The 16711-nt window shown below is 35.3% G+C and overlaps 1 non-coding gene across 1 annotated transcript; it reads left to right on the top strand.

The window, feature by feature from the left end:
- The first annotated feature begins 305 nt into the window (after window positions 1–305).
- On the top strand, window positions 306–413 carry LOC111758753 (U6 spliceosomal RNA). Its single transcript, XR_002792920.1, has one exon. It is a non-coding gene; the product is annotated as a U6 spliceosomal RNA (small nuclear RNA).
- Window positions 414–16711: the final 16298 nt, after the last annotated feature.

The raw sequence follows: 16711 nt of genomic DNA, 5'->3' as shown, positions 1-16711 counted from the left end.
AAAAATCCAAAAAAATAGATAATATTAGTATTTATTAGCTACAACGTATAACTCTGTAATACTTGTTCTCTTCACACGTATTTGGATCATTACTCTGATTACCTCTTCATATAACAGTGTATTTATTTTATCTTTTCTTACAGAAATAATAGAAAGATAATGCAGTCTGTTTAAGGGTGGCTAGTAGAAAACAGTGCTTTTATTATCAATCTTTAGAATGTATAATAATGCAACTTTGTCCACATATACTTGCTGTAAGTAGTAAACTCCATTTTGATCACTTTTGGTCAAAAATTAGAACAAAGGTGCCCACTTCAGTAGCACATATGCTAAAATTGAGATGATGCAAAGAAGATTAACATGGCCCCTGCACAAAGATGATACACAAAACTAGTGAAGCATTTCATATATTAATATTTAACTAAAGACTCCTTTGTCTCACATGGACTAGATTGTTGGACAAACTTGTAGTTTCATTCTCACTCCTGACAGGGAGGTGGAGGGGCTGTGTTCCTTCAACCTACCCATGCAACTACAGTCAATTTTGACCTGTGTGGACAAGATTTTTGCAAACACCTGTGGCTCCTTTCTGCCACAGGAGGGGAGTAAAGGGCATGGAGCTTTATTAGTTTCTCTGGGCAACAACAGGTGGTCTTGGCCTGCACAGATTGGATTACTGCACACAACTGCAGCTCCCTCCCATCCCCTGGCAGGGGAGAAAGGTCGGAAAAATTTCACCGGTTTGGAGCCACATGGGCAGCTTCAGCTTCCACAGCTTATAATACCAACAGTATCTTTGGTATTAGGAACAGGTGAAAAAGAACTGAAAAAACTCAGATTGGCTAAAGATGAGCCACTGAAAATTTCCAAATTAAGTTGAAGCAAGTATCAAAGAGGAACCGTAGCACAAAACCAATCAAATACAAAGTCCTAGACTAAAGAGAGAAATTGAGCACGGAAAAAATATATCTAGTATATCAGATACCAAGATACCAACCAAAAGTTACAATCCATATCAAGAAACAGGAAGATATAGCCCATTCAAAAGAACAAACTAAGCCTCCAGATGGCATAAAGAAGTCGAGACAATTAATCATAGATGTTCAAACAAATATATCTGATAAATTCCATGAGATGACTAAAGAGATTAACGGTATTAAGAAGACACTGGGTGAGAACAAAGAAGAATATGAAGGAATACATAGAAAAATAGCAGATATTATGGGAATTAAAGGGGCAATAAATTAAATTTAAAGTACACTGGAGGCAGAAGAAAGGAACAATGAGCTTGAAGACAGGGCATCCTAAAGTGGACATACAAAAGAGCATACATATAAAGAAAAGAATAGAAAAAATTAAAAAGGGTCTCAGGGAACTAAATGACAAGAAGATTTGTGCAATCATATGTTTCACAGGTTTCCAAGAAGGAGAAGAGAAGGGAAAAGGGACAAAAAGAATATATGAAAAAATAATGGTAGAATATTTCCCAACATTTTTGAAGTATACAGATATCCACAGTCAAGAAGAAAAATGTGCACCCATCAGAAAAAATCCAAATAGAGCTACTCGGAGACAAATACTAATCAGAATTTCAAGTGCCAAAGATAAATGGAGAACCCTGAGAGAAGCAAGAGAACAGTGACTCATCACATCAAAGTGTTGCCCATTAAGATTAAGTGCTGATTTCTCATCAGAAAACAGAGAGGTAAGAAGGCAGCTGAATAATATACTTATGATACTGAAAGGAAAATACTTCCAGCCAAGAATCTTATATCTTGCAAGACTGTCTTTCAAAAATGAGGGTGAATGAGGGATTGTGGGAAGATGGCATTGGACTAGGCAGGTAGGCTCAACTCTCTCACAAAATCAATGGAGAAAGAGACAAAGGCTGTCTGAGGAACCTGGTTTGGGGGTCAACAGACCAGGAGAGTGTGACACAACTCCCAAGAGGTTAAGGGACAGAAAGAACCCAAAACAACAACTGTGAGTTACAGAACTCCATTGTGGCTAGAAAGGCTCCTCTCCCCCACCCCCAAGATATTAAACTGGAGTAAAACCCCTCAATGCAGCTGACTGAAAGGGGACCAGACTTCTTCTTCCCTGTCAGCCTGTAACAAGGGAAAAGGGAGGGGGATCCAGAGGGCTTTTTTTTAGTGTATTCAATCAGCAGAGTCCACTTTGAATCTCAGCTCAGGTCAGGCCAAAACACAGGAAAAGTGAGACTGAAATACCTCAGTGGAAAGGTGTTCCAATGACCACCATCTGCTAGCCAGTCTGGAAATTCATGGACAAACATAGCTTATGGTTTTCTCTGTATCCTAACTCTTGGGAGAAAATCCGTGTTCCATTACTGAATCTGTTGCCTGATTTTGATAACTTAAGCTGGGCAATTTTAAAGACTTAGAATAAGTTGAACCAAATTCAAAGAAGAGCTGTAGGAGAAACAATGGGTAAGAGAGAGAAATGGACTTTTGGAGTAAATTTTCCAATATTCAAATGTCTAGACATCAGCAAAAAATTATAAGCCATACTAGGAAACAGGAAATGATGGCCCAGCCAAAGGAACAAGGCAAATATCCCAAAGAGACAGGATTTAAGGAAATTAATCAGTGATAATCATACAACTCTTGTAAAACAATTCAAAGAATTGAAAGAAAATATGATTAAAAAGATAAAGGATATTATCTGTGTGAGTATAAAGAACAACTCAAGAGTGTGTAAGAAAAGTAACAGATCTTATGGGAATGAAAGGCATTATGGATGAGATTAGAAATACCTTAAAGACACATAAGACCAGATTTGAATTGATCAAAGAAGAATTAGTTATTTCAAAGACAGAACATTTGAAATAGAAAAGACAGGAGAACAGAAAGAGAAGAGAATGGAAAAAATGGAACAGGGACTCAAGGAATTGAATGATGATGTAAAACACACAAACATTCACATTATCAGTGTCCCAGAAGGAGAAGAAAATGGAAAAGGCACAAGAATATTTGAGGAAATAATGACCAAAAACTTCCCAACCTTATGAAAGACATATCAATATCCAAGAAGAACAACATACCCAAAACAGATTAATGAAGGTGAGTTCAAAGTCTTCACAGACAAAAACTGATAGAATATGTTGTCAAAATAACAGATTTACAAGAGATACTAAAAGGAGTAATGCAGCCTGAAAGGGAAAAAACAAACAAAACAAAACAAGGGCTAGAGATTTGATGAAGCGCATACAAATGAAGATCATTAGGAAGGGTAAATTAAAGGGTAAAAAAGACAATGGAATGATATGGCAATAGATAGCCGAAAGGCAAAATGGATGAAGTAATGCCTTTACAGTAACAATATTGAATATTAATGGCTTGAAATCACCAACCAAATGACAAATCCGGTTAAAATGGATTAAAAAACATGGCCCATCAATATGTTGTCTACAAGAGACACACCTCAAATATGAGGACACAACCAGGTTAAAGGTAAAAGGTTGGGAAAAGATATTCCATGCAAATAGTAACCAAAAAAGAGCTGGAGTAGCAATACTTATATCAGACAACATAGATTTTAAAGGAAAACCTGTTATAATGGATGAAGTAAGTCATTATATATTAATAAAAGGGGCAATTCATCAAGAAGAAACAACCATACTAAATATTTATGCATCTTACTTGAGTTTGCCAAGATACATGAGGCATATACTGACAAAACTGAAGGGAGAAATAGATATCTTTACAATAATAGTTGAAGACTTCAATACACCACTTTCAATATTGGATAGAACACCTGGACAGAGGATAAATAAAGAAACAGAGAACTTTGAATAATATGATCAATGAACTAGACCTAACAGATATCTACAGAGCATTGCACCCCAAAGCAGCAGGATAAACATTCTTCTCAAGTACTCATGGATCCTTCTCCCAGTTAGACCATATGAGGGGCCACAAGACAAGCCTCATTCCATTTAAAAAGACCAAAATTACACAAAACACTTTCTCTGATCATAACAGAATGAACCTGGAAAATAATAATGGACAGAAAAATGGAAAATTCATAAATATATAGAGATTATTAAACACTCAAATATTCAGTGATTCAAAGTATAAATTATAAGAGAATTCAGCAAATATCTTGAGATGAATGAAAATGAGAACATGGCATATCAAAACCTATGAGACACTGCAAAGGCTGTGCTGAGAGGAAAATTTATAGCTCTCAATGCTTAAATTCAAAAAGAAGAAAGAGCTGAAATTTAAGATCTAACTGCACACCTGGAGAAACTAAAAACAGTAAACTACTCTTAAACCATACCAAAAAAAAAAGAAAGAAATAGTAAAGATCAGAGCAGAAGTGAATGAAATTGAGAATGAAAAAACAATAGTGAAAATAAACAAAACAAAAAGTTGGTTCTTTGAGAGGGTAAAACTGATAAACTCTTAGCTAGACTGACAAAGAACAAAAGAGAGAAGACACAACTAAAAAAGTCAGAAACTCTTCTATTAAATTGAATAGGAAGGAATACACCAAATCTCCTTCTGTAATGCTAATAACAACCTAATACCAAAGCCATGTAAAGATATTATGAGAAAATTACAGACCCCTTTCTACATGAATGGATACAGATTTAAAAATCCTCAGCAAAATACCTACTAATTTAATCTACCAGCACAATAAAAGTGGTCAATTGGATTTTATACCAGGCATGCAAGGGTGGTTCAACAAAAGAAAATCAATCAGAATAATATACCACATTAAGAAATCAAAGAAGAAAAATCATGTGATTATCTGGATTGGCGCAGAAAAGCATTTGACATAATGCAGCATCCATTCTTAATAAAAAATATTTGAAGAGATAGGAATTGAAGGAAGCTTTCTCAACATAATAAAAAGCATATATGAAAAACTCACAGCTAATGTTGTATTCAATGGTGAAGGACTGTCAGCTTTCCCATTGAAATGTGGAACAAGACAAGGATGATGACCACAGTAACCACTATTGTTCAAATATAGAGCTAGAAGTTTGTTTAGAGCAATGAGGCAAGAAAAATAAATAAATAAAATTTTCTAATCATTGATGATATGATCCTATATCTAAAAAGTCCCAAAAAATCTGCAAAAAAACTTCTTAAAAAATAAATGAGTGTTGCAGAATGGCATGATACAAGATTAATATGTAAAATCAGTAGTGTTTCTATAAAATAGATATGAGCAAAGAAGGAAGTCAGAAAAAAATTCTATTTACAATAGCACCTAAAAAATCAATATATAGGAATAAACTTAACCAAGGACATAAAGCACTTATATTTAGAAAACTATAATGCATTGCTAAAAGAAATCAAAGAAGACCTAAATAAATGGAAGAAGATTCCATGTTCATGGATTGGAAGATGAAATATCATTAAGATGTAAATATCTTTTAGATGTTGATTCCCATGCTATATAAAGGGATCCTTTAACTTAACAATAAAAGAGCAAACTATCCAATTAAAAGTGGGGAAAAAATTTAAATGTACATTTCTCCAAAAAGGAAGTACAAATGACAAAAAGTGCATGAAAAAATATCAATATCATTAGTTATTTGGCAATTGTAAATCAAAACTACAATGGAAAGCTGAAGTTTAATCTGTGCAGAACTAGTAAAAAGTTGTTTGTAAATGTTTGGAAAAGAATAGTAATGGTGAAAGAACATAATAGGATTTATAATTAAAAGCACTAACATGTAACATGGGTATGATAGTGGTTTGCTTTTTGTTGTTTTTATATATTTTGTGAGTAATGAATATGCTCTAATATTGCTTTAGGTGATCAATCATTTATGCACAACTCCATGATTATGCCAAATGCCACCGATTGTACACTTTAGATAAAGTACATGGTTTATGAACAAAAAAATAATAGGTTAGGCTGGGGGAAAGTACACCAAATGTCAGATACAGACTACAGTTAGTAGTAATACTTTGATGATGCGCTTTCATAATTTGTTACAAATGTTTTTAAAAAATGCAAAGTTTTTGTGTTGGGGTGATATATGGGAGTGCTATGTAATATTATATGCTTGTTTGTTTTGTAAGGTCACAAGTTTTGCTATACACTTATTGTTTAAGTATATTCATGTATGAATGGTATACTTCAATATATTGTTTTTAAAGTGAAAAAAACTACAATGAGATATCATCTCACACCTCATAGAATGGCTATTATTAAAAACAAACAAACAAACAAACAGAAAACAACAATTGTTGAAGAGGATAGAGAGCAATAGGAACACTCCTTCACTGTTGGTGGGAATGTAGGTGCGGCCTCTGTGGAAGACAGTTTGGCAGTTCCTCAGGCAGATAAATATAGAACGGCGTGTGATCTGGCAATCCCTCAGCTAGGAATATATCCAAAAGAACTGAAAACAGTAACACTTAAAGACATTTTCATACCAATGTTCAAAGCAGTATTATTCACAATTGCCAAAAGATGGAAACAACCTAAGTATCCATCAACCAATGAATGGATAAGCAAAATGTGGTATCTACATATGATGGAATGACATGCATAAACTTTGAGAACATAATGCTGAGTGAAATAAGCTAGACACAAAAGGAAAACTATTACATGGTCTCACTAATATGAACTAAATATAAAGAATAAACAGATGGAATTGAAACCTAGAATATAGGTTAGTAGGAGATAAGATGAAGGCTGAGAAGGGGTACTGATGCTTGATGTATATAAAATTTTTAATTATCTTGACTGTGAAAATATGAAAGTGTATAGAGGAAAATGGATGTGGCTCAAGCAATTGGGCTCCTATCTACCACATAGGAGGTCCAGGGTTCAATGTCTGGGGTCTCCTGGTGAAGGCAAACTGGCCCATGTGGTGAGCTGGCTCACGTGTAGTGTTGCGTCATGCAGGAGTGCTGTCCTGCACAGGAGTGCTGCCCATGTGGAGAGCTGATGCAACAAAAGGAGACACAGAAGAGAAACAATAAGAGATGCAACAAACTAAGGAGTTGAGGTGGTGCAAGAGAATGATCACCTCTCTCCCACTCTGGAAGGTCCCAGAATTGGTTCCCAGAGCCACCTAATGCGAATACAGATACAGAAGAACACTCAGTGAATGGATCCAGAGAGCAGACAATGAAGGGGGGGGGGGGGAGAAATAAATAAATAAATCTTTAAAAAAATTTATAGAGTTGGTGATAACTCATTACAGTGTATATAATTAATACAGCCGGTTTACAAATGGAATTGTGGCTGAAAGGGATAATATAGGGATGTAAATGTCAATTGAAAGAAAGCTAGAAAAAATCTAGGGACTAAATAACATAGAGAACCTGGAGGTGGATGAGGATTGAGGTTAATAGTATAAAAACAAGAATGTTCTTCTATGAACTAGAACAAATCTATGTCACTATTACAAAGTCGTAAGAATATGGTGATGAATTGGGAAGAATACAATTAACATAACTTATGGACGACAGTTAGCAGACATATTGTAATATTCTTGCATTTAAAAAATGGCACTATAGCAATGTTAAGATTCAATAATAGGGGGTATGGAAATTTATTTTGTACTAAGGAAAACGTTCAAAAATTTACTGAGGTGATGTTCTGCTAAGGAAAAGCCTGAAACTCTAAAAGTAGCTTTATTAAAGACATTTCAGGTTATATCAAATGATTGTAATAATTGGGTAATCACAGTAGAAAATAATTAGAGATATAGGAAAGAAGAGGGAAATGCAACATCTGATCTTTCATGAGGCTGGGAAGTTCCTTTGACAGCTGATCAGAGTTCCAGTTGGAAAAACGGTTCCAGGCAATGTGTCCCCTCCTGGATGAGACTTCAACCAGCAGCCAAAAGGGGCCCCACTTTTATAAAAGACCAAATCTATAATCTCAGGGTGGTCATGCAACTCGTGATTTGTCAGCTCCCCCTGGAACTACAATGCCCATCTCCAGGAGAATGACCAGTTCCCCCGAGGAGGGACATCGTGCCCCAAAGTGCTCTAGTCTATACATGGTACACTGAACAGGAGCATGAAGGTTTTCAGCTTTTAATTTTACAGGGGTTAAAAACAGGACATGCAAATGCCACATCTGGTAACTTGTCCTTTTTAAACATTTGTTTTTTGGTAAGTAGGTGAGGGAGTTGCCTGCATAGCAGCATTGCAGCATTCTAAAGGAAGATGGACAAGGTAATCATTCACAATTCTAGGCTAAAACAGCAGAAACTATTGATTAGAAAGCTTATGAATTCACAATTCTTAATAATTTTCTTTTGGTGTATCAGATGGTCACCGCACAGCTCTGTGACGAAAGTGAGAGCCACTTAGTGTACACTTTGCATAGATTTTACAAGGCATGAGACTGTATAACACAGTGAACAAAGTAGTGGAATATGAACTGTGGGAAACTGTACAAATATGAGAGTGTTCTTTCATGAACTAGCACAAGTGTTTATAATAATAAATGCATAATGTTCATAATAATAGGAAGGCGTATGAAAAAATATACCAAATATAAGTTATGAACCATAATTAGTGCTAATGCTCTGATGATGTTCTTTCATAATCTGAAACAAATGTTCTACAACAACATAAAATATTGGTAGAAGGGTGATGTATGGGAATTCTCATGATACATGATTGTTTAATATACTCACAACTTCTATAATAAAATATATATTAAAAATGAAATCAAAGAAAGGGAAGAAAATATAAAATAAATTGTATGTATTACATTACCAGGTGTTTTTCTGACAAGAGAAAACTTCCATTTTGACAAGGTACTGCTAAGGATGACTCTTTAACTGATAATTTTCACACACCTGCACCTTTTTGTTGTGGTGTTGTGTAAGTAGGTACAGTGATGCTAGGGAAAATCCTGGCAGCAATTCCAGTAACAAGTCAGTTGATAATAAATTACGTATGTAAAAATGACTGCACACCCTAATCCCAAACCAAATATTTCCCCAACTCAACTACCCTTTAACCTGGATCTTAAAGTGACCTACAGTCACTCCAATATTACCCTAATGGGAAGTGCAGTGAATTGCAACATCAAAGTAGAAAAAATCTTAGTCGATTCCAAATAAAGTGAGTTTCATTGGCTAGTTTTGCAAAAGCAGATGAACATGTAACACATTATGAAGGCTTATCCAAGATCTTGGAAAGGGTCTATCAAAATGAGGGTTGTTGAAGGTCATACATTTATAAGTTTCATGGTGAACTAATAACTTAGCTAATACTGTGTAAGGAAGGACCTGCATTATGGAAAAGTTAAAAAATTTTCTTTTATTTCCTCCCTCATTTATAAATATAAACTTGTCAGAATGTCCCTTTAGAACAAAACACTATATCACCTATGCTTGGGATGCTAATACAGGCACGTTGATAAGTGTAAAAATTAATTTAATTAATATAATTCGATAATTTAATTTTCTGTGAACCATACTGGTAGTTGACCTCCAGAAAACTGTCCCTTAACTTCATCTATTATTCCCTTGGGTAAATTTAATCTAGATGATGTCTTCTTATTTCCAAATTTTTACTCAATTACTTTGTTCTCTAGCTATATATTAATTTGGCATGTTCAAAGACAATTCAGCAATAGGAAACATCACAATTTTGCTATTACACAGCCCTTTCATTCATGAACAGAAAGACACCAAGGACAGAAATTTTGAGTAAAAGATATACTTTCATTTTTGAATAGGAATATTTAACCCTACATGGTTAAGTCCTAGCTATTGGTTAAGCAATTTATACTTTTAAAAGATAATTCATCTGGATTATATATTTTATTGCACAATGCAGGAATTAACTCTGCATCATTTAAAATAATAGACATTGAACATATGGAAAATGAATTCATTCAGGCTTGAATTTGCTAATTAAGCTCTAAAATCTAGATGTATTTTGATGAGAGTCATGAAATAAATTATTTTCTTGATCTCTAAGTATATCTCCACCTTGGCAAAACAAATCAAGCTTTCCTAATATTTAACTAGATGTTGCAATTTACTGCTAGTAATACCTGCCAAATAAACAGTTTTAGATTCTGAAAACCTAAAGAAAATTATTTAACTGTTGATTTGGAGAAGTTCTTTAGATATTTTTTAGGTAAAGAATTTCATTAATGTTTCATGAGTAAAATTTAGTTATTTATCCATTTAAAATAAAAAGTATTCCTCCTGATCAGCAAGTTGGTTTATCAAAAAACTGTTCATTTTCTCAGTTATCTGTCAAAAGAAATGTTCTACTTCAAGTTGCCCAGAGACTGAACAGATTCACATCTATACAAAGGGCTAGTCAATTGATATGAGTTGCTTGATAAGACTATTCCCCAATTATAACAACATTTCTATATAAGTACTACATACTCTTTTAACCTTGCTGATGACTGGGAAAAAATAAAAACGTATAAAGAGAAAAAAATTATTTAAGAGGAAACCTAGCCTAGCCTTCTATAGACGTAATAAAAGGAAACCTGTAAACACTGAGAAGATCAAAACATCTTTAGGTAGATTAAATAAATTTTGGACCAAATTAGATTGAAATAAGAAAACAAAATGAAACAACAAAAAAACATGTCATACCCAATGGATTCAGAATTTGAAGAATGAAAGGCATGTAAACCCACTGATTCTTAATCATTTCACCCCTTCTTACCTCCTGAACCTTTTCATTTGTAATTCTCTTTTCAGCCTCCTTTTCTTTTTACAAAAGAACAAAGACATTCCTAATATAATATTGAACCCATCCTCTTACTATGCCTTGTAAGCTTTTTTCGAGACTGTTTGCTGTTTGGGCTCCTTCATGTCATTAATATCATTCCCTCAATCACTGTTTGAGGCCTAAGTCTAATTTTTAAAAATTCCACTATATTTCTGTAACTTTCTGCTCATTTATTTTATCAAACTCCTCTGTATTTTTCTTTATTTATATTGCATGCAACAATATATTCAAAGTCTCACTTTAGAACTTATGCTCCAAGGTGGAAGGGACCAGTTTTCACATTACTGTGTGCCCAGATCCCTGTATCTACCTGGCAAGTGGTTCATAGATTAATCAAGCAGGTACAATATCATGTGTTCATGATCTAATAATTGAATTATATATGTGAATGTGGTTAAAAGGGGAAAATTTTGGTTGAACATGTTTCTAGAATAAAAACTTTAAACACACATGTAAGACTACAATATAGCGAGCCCTACTGTAAAGAATATGGTTAACAGTACTAATATAAAAATGTTCTTTCACTAATTGTAACAAGATACCACACTAATACAAGGAGTTAATAATAGGGTGATATACGAGAACTCTGTACATTCTGTGTGATTTTTCTGTAAACTACAACTTTTCTAATTAAAAATTTTGGAGAAAAACAAAAAGAAAACAAATAGGAGAGGCACACCGAGAGTAGGGGGAAAAGTTGTGAGAGGCAATAGGCTTATAGCTGTGGCCTAATGACAAATAGGAAATTTCCAGAAGACTAAAATTAATGATTTTTAAAAAATTAATTGTCTTTTATTACTATTATTTCTTTTACATTTTTAAATCTTATTATCTATTTTTAAAAGATGCATAGATCACACGAAATGCTACCTTAAAAATTATAAGAAATTCCCATATACCCTATTCCCCTCAACCCCCATCCCTCCCACATCAACAACTTCTTTCATTAATATGGTACATTCATTGCATTTGATGAGTTTATTTTGGAGCACTGCTACACAGAATGGACTATAGTTTATATTGTAGCTTACACTCTCTCCCAGTTTATTAGGTAGGTCATGGCAGGGTATATAATGTCCCACATCAGTCCCTGCAATATCATTCAGGACAACTCCAAGTCCTGAAAATTCCTCTGTATCACACCTTTTTCCCTCTCCCTGCCTTCAGCAACTCCCATGGCCACTGTCTCCACATCAGTGATACAATTTTTTCTGTTGCTAGAGTCACAATAACTCTATAGCAGAATACCAGTACATCCACACTAATCCATATTTTATTCCTCAATCCTGAGGATCCTGGGATGGTGATGCCCACTTCTTAGATGCCACGTGGCTGGTAAATGGGATTTTCCTGCTTACAGTTGTAGACTCTCTCAGTTCCTTATTGTTGTGGTTGACCACCCTCACCACCTTGTTAGTTGACCTAGGTAAGTCCAATGAACAGGACAGTAGGTGTTATAACCCTGCTGAGGCTCAGGGCCCAGCTGATACATGGACAGTCCAGAGACTCAAGTCTCCTGGGCATACACCAACTGCAGGGCCAGCCACATGTCCAGTAAAAGTGACAGAAGAGGCATATGTAGAAAATCACATCAGAGTCCAACTCACCACTCTCAGGAACACAAATTCCAAAGCAGGTCCCACTGGCAAGGCCCTGAACTTCAGAGTCATCTGCTTTGACCATAGAACCTGTGTGTTTCCCCAACCCTCACCACTACCTGGGGTTGTATCTACTTTGGCTGTCTCTGACATTGTGATGAGATGTGCAAAGTGTGGCGCCTCTGATGAACTCCTGACTCATTTTGAAGTCTCTTAGCCGTATAAACTCATTTGTTTTTTATACGATTTCCCCATTTTTTTTTTCAAGGTCTTTTTATAGTTCATCACCAGCTGGTGCTTGGTAGTAATCCCTTGGTGCCAGGGAGGCTCATAATTTCTCTGACCACAGTGGAATGAAGCTGGAAAACTACAAGGGCCAGAGAACCAGATTAGGCACAAAGATATGGAAGTTAAGCAACATGCTCTTATACAAAAGAAATCAGAACTACCTTGAAAATAATGAAAATGACAACACAACATATCAAAATTTATGGGATGCAGCAAAAGCTCTACTGAGAGAGAAATTTATAACCATAAATTCATATAGCAAAAGAGAAGAAAGAGCTAAAATTGAAGACCCAATTTCATAGTTGGAGGAATTAGTGAAAAAAATGACAACAAACTAGCCCCAAAGGAAGAAGAAAGAGAGAAAGAAAAAAGATCAGAGCAGAACTAAATGAAATAGAAAATAAGAAATCACTAGAAAAAATAAGCAAAACAAAGAGTTGATTTTTTGAGATCAATAAAATTGGCAAACTCTTAGCTACACTAACAAAGGAAAAAAGAGAGAAGATGAAAACACACAACATAAGAAATTAGAGAGGGGATATCAACATTGATCCCATAGAAATAAAGAGTATCCTAAGAGGATGCTTTGAAAAACTATATGCCAACAAGAAGGACAATTCAGAGGAAAAGGACAAGTTCCTAGAAAAACATAAGCAGCCAACAGAGATGAAAGAAGATGATCTCAACAAATCAATCACAAGTAAAGAAATAGAATCAGTTATTAAAAACCTCCCAACAGGAAAGCAGCTGTGGCTCAATCATTGGGCTCCCTTCTACCATAGGGGAGCCCCTGGTTTCACATCGAAGGACATTCTTGTTTAGGCAAGCTGGCCCGTGCACCATGGAGAGCTGACAGCCTGTGTGCCATCGAGAACTGATGGCCCATGCACCACAGAGAGCTGGGGCAGCAAGATAATGCAACAAAGGAAGATAAGCAGATACAGAAAAAACGTGCAATGAATGGACACAGAGAAGACACAACAAAGAATGGAACAAGTCACAAAGAGGGGATAAATAAATAAATAAATAAATAAAAACCTCCCAACAAAGAAGAGCCCCAGACCAGATGACTTCATAGGTGAATTCTACCAAACATTCCAGGAAGAACTAACACCAATTTTGCTTGAACTATTCCAAAAAATTGAAACAGAAGAAGCATTGCCTAACTTACTCTATGATGCCAATATTACACTAAAACCAAAGCTAAACAAAGACACCAAAAGAAAGAAGAATTACAGACCAATCTCTCTAATGAACTTAGATGTTAAAATCCTCAACAAAATACTTGCTAATCATATTCAACAACACCTCAAATGAATTATGCAACATGACCAAATGGGGTTCATCCCTGGTATGCAAGGATGGTTCAACAAAAGAAAATTAATCAATGTAACACCAAATAAACAGATTGAATGAAAAAAAAACACATGATTATATCTATAGATGCAAAAAAAAAAGCATTAGACAAAATACAGCAGCCTTTGCTGACAAAATCACTACAAAAATAAGAATAGAAGGAACCTTTCTGAACATGACAAAAGATATATATATGAAAAACTCACAGCTGACATTATATAAAATCTTTCCCTCTAAGAACAGGAAAAAGACAAGGATGCCCACTGACACCTGTCCTATTTAACACTGTGTTAGAAGTACTTGCTTGAGCGCTGAGGCAAGAAACAGATATAAAAGACATCCAAATTGGAAAGGAAGGAGTAAAAATTTAAATATTTGCAGACAATATTATCCAATACATTGAAAGCCCTGAGAAATCTACAACAAAGCTTCTAGAACTTATAAATGAGTTCAGTAAAGTCACATAAGATCAATGCACAAAAATCAGTAGCATTTCTGTACACCAATAATGACCAATCTGAGTTGGAAATCAAGAAAAAAACACCATTTATAATGGTAAATTAAAAAAATCAAATACCCGGGAATAAATTCAACTAAAGATGTAAAAGACTTATACACAGAAAACTACACAACACTGTTGAAGGAAATTAAAGACTTAAATAAATGCAAGAATATTCCCTGTTCATGGACAGAAAGACTAAACATTATTAAGATGTCTCTCCTACCCAAACTGATCTACAGATTTAATGCAATCTCAATAAAGATCAGCACAACATTTTAAAAAATGAACTGGAAAAACTAATTATGAAAATGATTTGGAAGGGAAAGGGCCTCAAATAGCCAAAGACATATTGAAAAAGAAAAATGAAATTGGAGGAATCATACTACCAGATTTTAAAAACAAAAAGCTATAGTGGTCAAAATGGCATGGTATTGCCACTAGGATAGAGATAGTGACCAACAGAACCAAACTGAGAGTTCAGATATAGATACTCACATATACAGTCATCTGATTTTTGACAAGGCCACCAAGCCTACTCAACTGGGAGAGAATGGACTCTTCAACAAATTGTGCTTGGAGAACTGGATATCCATAGGCAAAAGAATAAGAGAGGAACACTATCTCACACCTTATAGAAAAATCAACTCGAGAAAGATCAAAGATCTAAATATAAGAGCCAAGAGAAGAATCTACAGGATCTTGTAATAGGAAATTGCCTAGTGAACTTCACTCCAAAGCACGAGCAGCAAAAGAACAAATAGATAAATAGGACTTCCTCAAAATTAAGGCCTTCTGCACATCAAAGGAGTTTGTCAAGAAAGTGAAGAGAGCTTACACAATGGGAGAAAATATTTGGTAACCATACATATGATAGGAGACTTATATTTTGCATATATAAAGAACTCATATATCGTGAAAATAAAAAGACAAACAGCCCATTTTAAAAATGGGAAAAAGATTTGAACAGACAATTCTCCAAAGAAGAGATACAAATGGCTAAAAAGCACATGAAAAAAATGCTCAAAATTACAAGCTATTAGGGAAATGCAAATCAAAACAACAATGAGATGCCATCTTACTCCCATAAGACTGGCAGCTATCAAAAAATCAGAAGACTACAATTGTTGGAGAGGATGTGGAGGAATGGGAACACTCATCCACTGCTGGTGGGAATGCAGAAGGATCCAGCCATTCTGGAGGACAATTTGTCCATTTCTCAAAAAACTAGCTATAGATTTGCCATATGACCCAGCAATTCCACTCGTGGGTATATACCCAGAAGATCTGAAAACAAGACACAAACTGATATATGATATATAAAATGTGGTATATACATACAATGGAATACTACTCAGCTATAAGAACAAATATAGTACAAACTCATGTGATAACATGGATGAATCTTGAGAACCTTATGTTGAGTGAAGCAACCCAGGCATTGAAAAGAAAATACTACATGACCTCTCTGATATGAAATAAATAAATAAAGCTGTCTCAGAGAGCTGGAGACTGGATGATAAACTGTAAGGAAGTTGGGGTGTAGAGGAAGGTTTCAAGCTGACACCTACTTGGGTGAAATTCATGATAAGCTGGAGGTAAGTATTTGTACAAGGAAGGGATTAAAGGGGGCATAGGGATAACTTAGGGTGGGGATAAATGGGATTCAGGGGGGCTAGAGAGGGGAGGATGGGTCAGATTGCCCAAGAAATTGGGGGGAAGGTGGGGGGAACATTTGAACATAGGAGATTATCAGGTATGTGGTTGAAATTATAATGCAGAGAAAACTCTTTAGAAAATATAATACAGAAGGTTACCTGTTTGAGATGCTTAAGAGAGGGGTATTTGACACAGGGCAAGCTTCTAGGGAGTGTGAGTGCTCATGGTGGGTTATATCATAGGGTGGAGACCCATACAATGAGAGTGAAGCTATACCCACATCCTGACGAAGACTGATGTTCTCAAACAAAGGGAATTGTATCTCTCGAGAGAATTGATGGTGCCCAATGGGTTAGGGCAGTCAAGTATGTCAAGGCCTCAACATTGTTGCAAGTATCTCTGAATATGGTCCTTCAAATAATGAAGATTGATTACCATGGTGGGCCCTGGAGGAGGGGGAAACAGGTGTTGAATACATGGAATCAGTGTAACTGTGGGACAGTGGAAGTGTTCCAAAAGATCATGAAATGATGGATATAGGACACATTAAATTACACCAAAAATGTATAAAAAGGCTAAAATGTAAACCA

Source organism: Dasypus novemcinctus, chromosome 2 (genome assembly GCF_030445035.2).
Source record: "Dasypus novemcinctus isolate mDasNov1 chromosome 2, mDasNov1.1.hap2, whole genome shotgun sequence".
Taxonomy (NCBI): Eukaryota; Metazoa; Chordata; class Mammalia; order Cingulata; family Dasypodidae; genus Dasypus; species Dasypus novemcinctus.
Note: the sequence above shows the minus strand (reverse complement) of the source record. Positions and strands in the feature narration are given on the sequence as shown.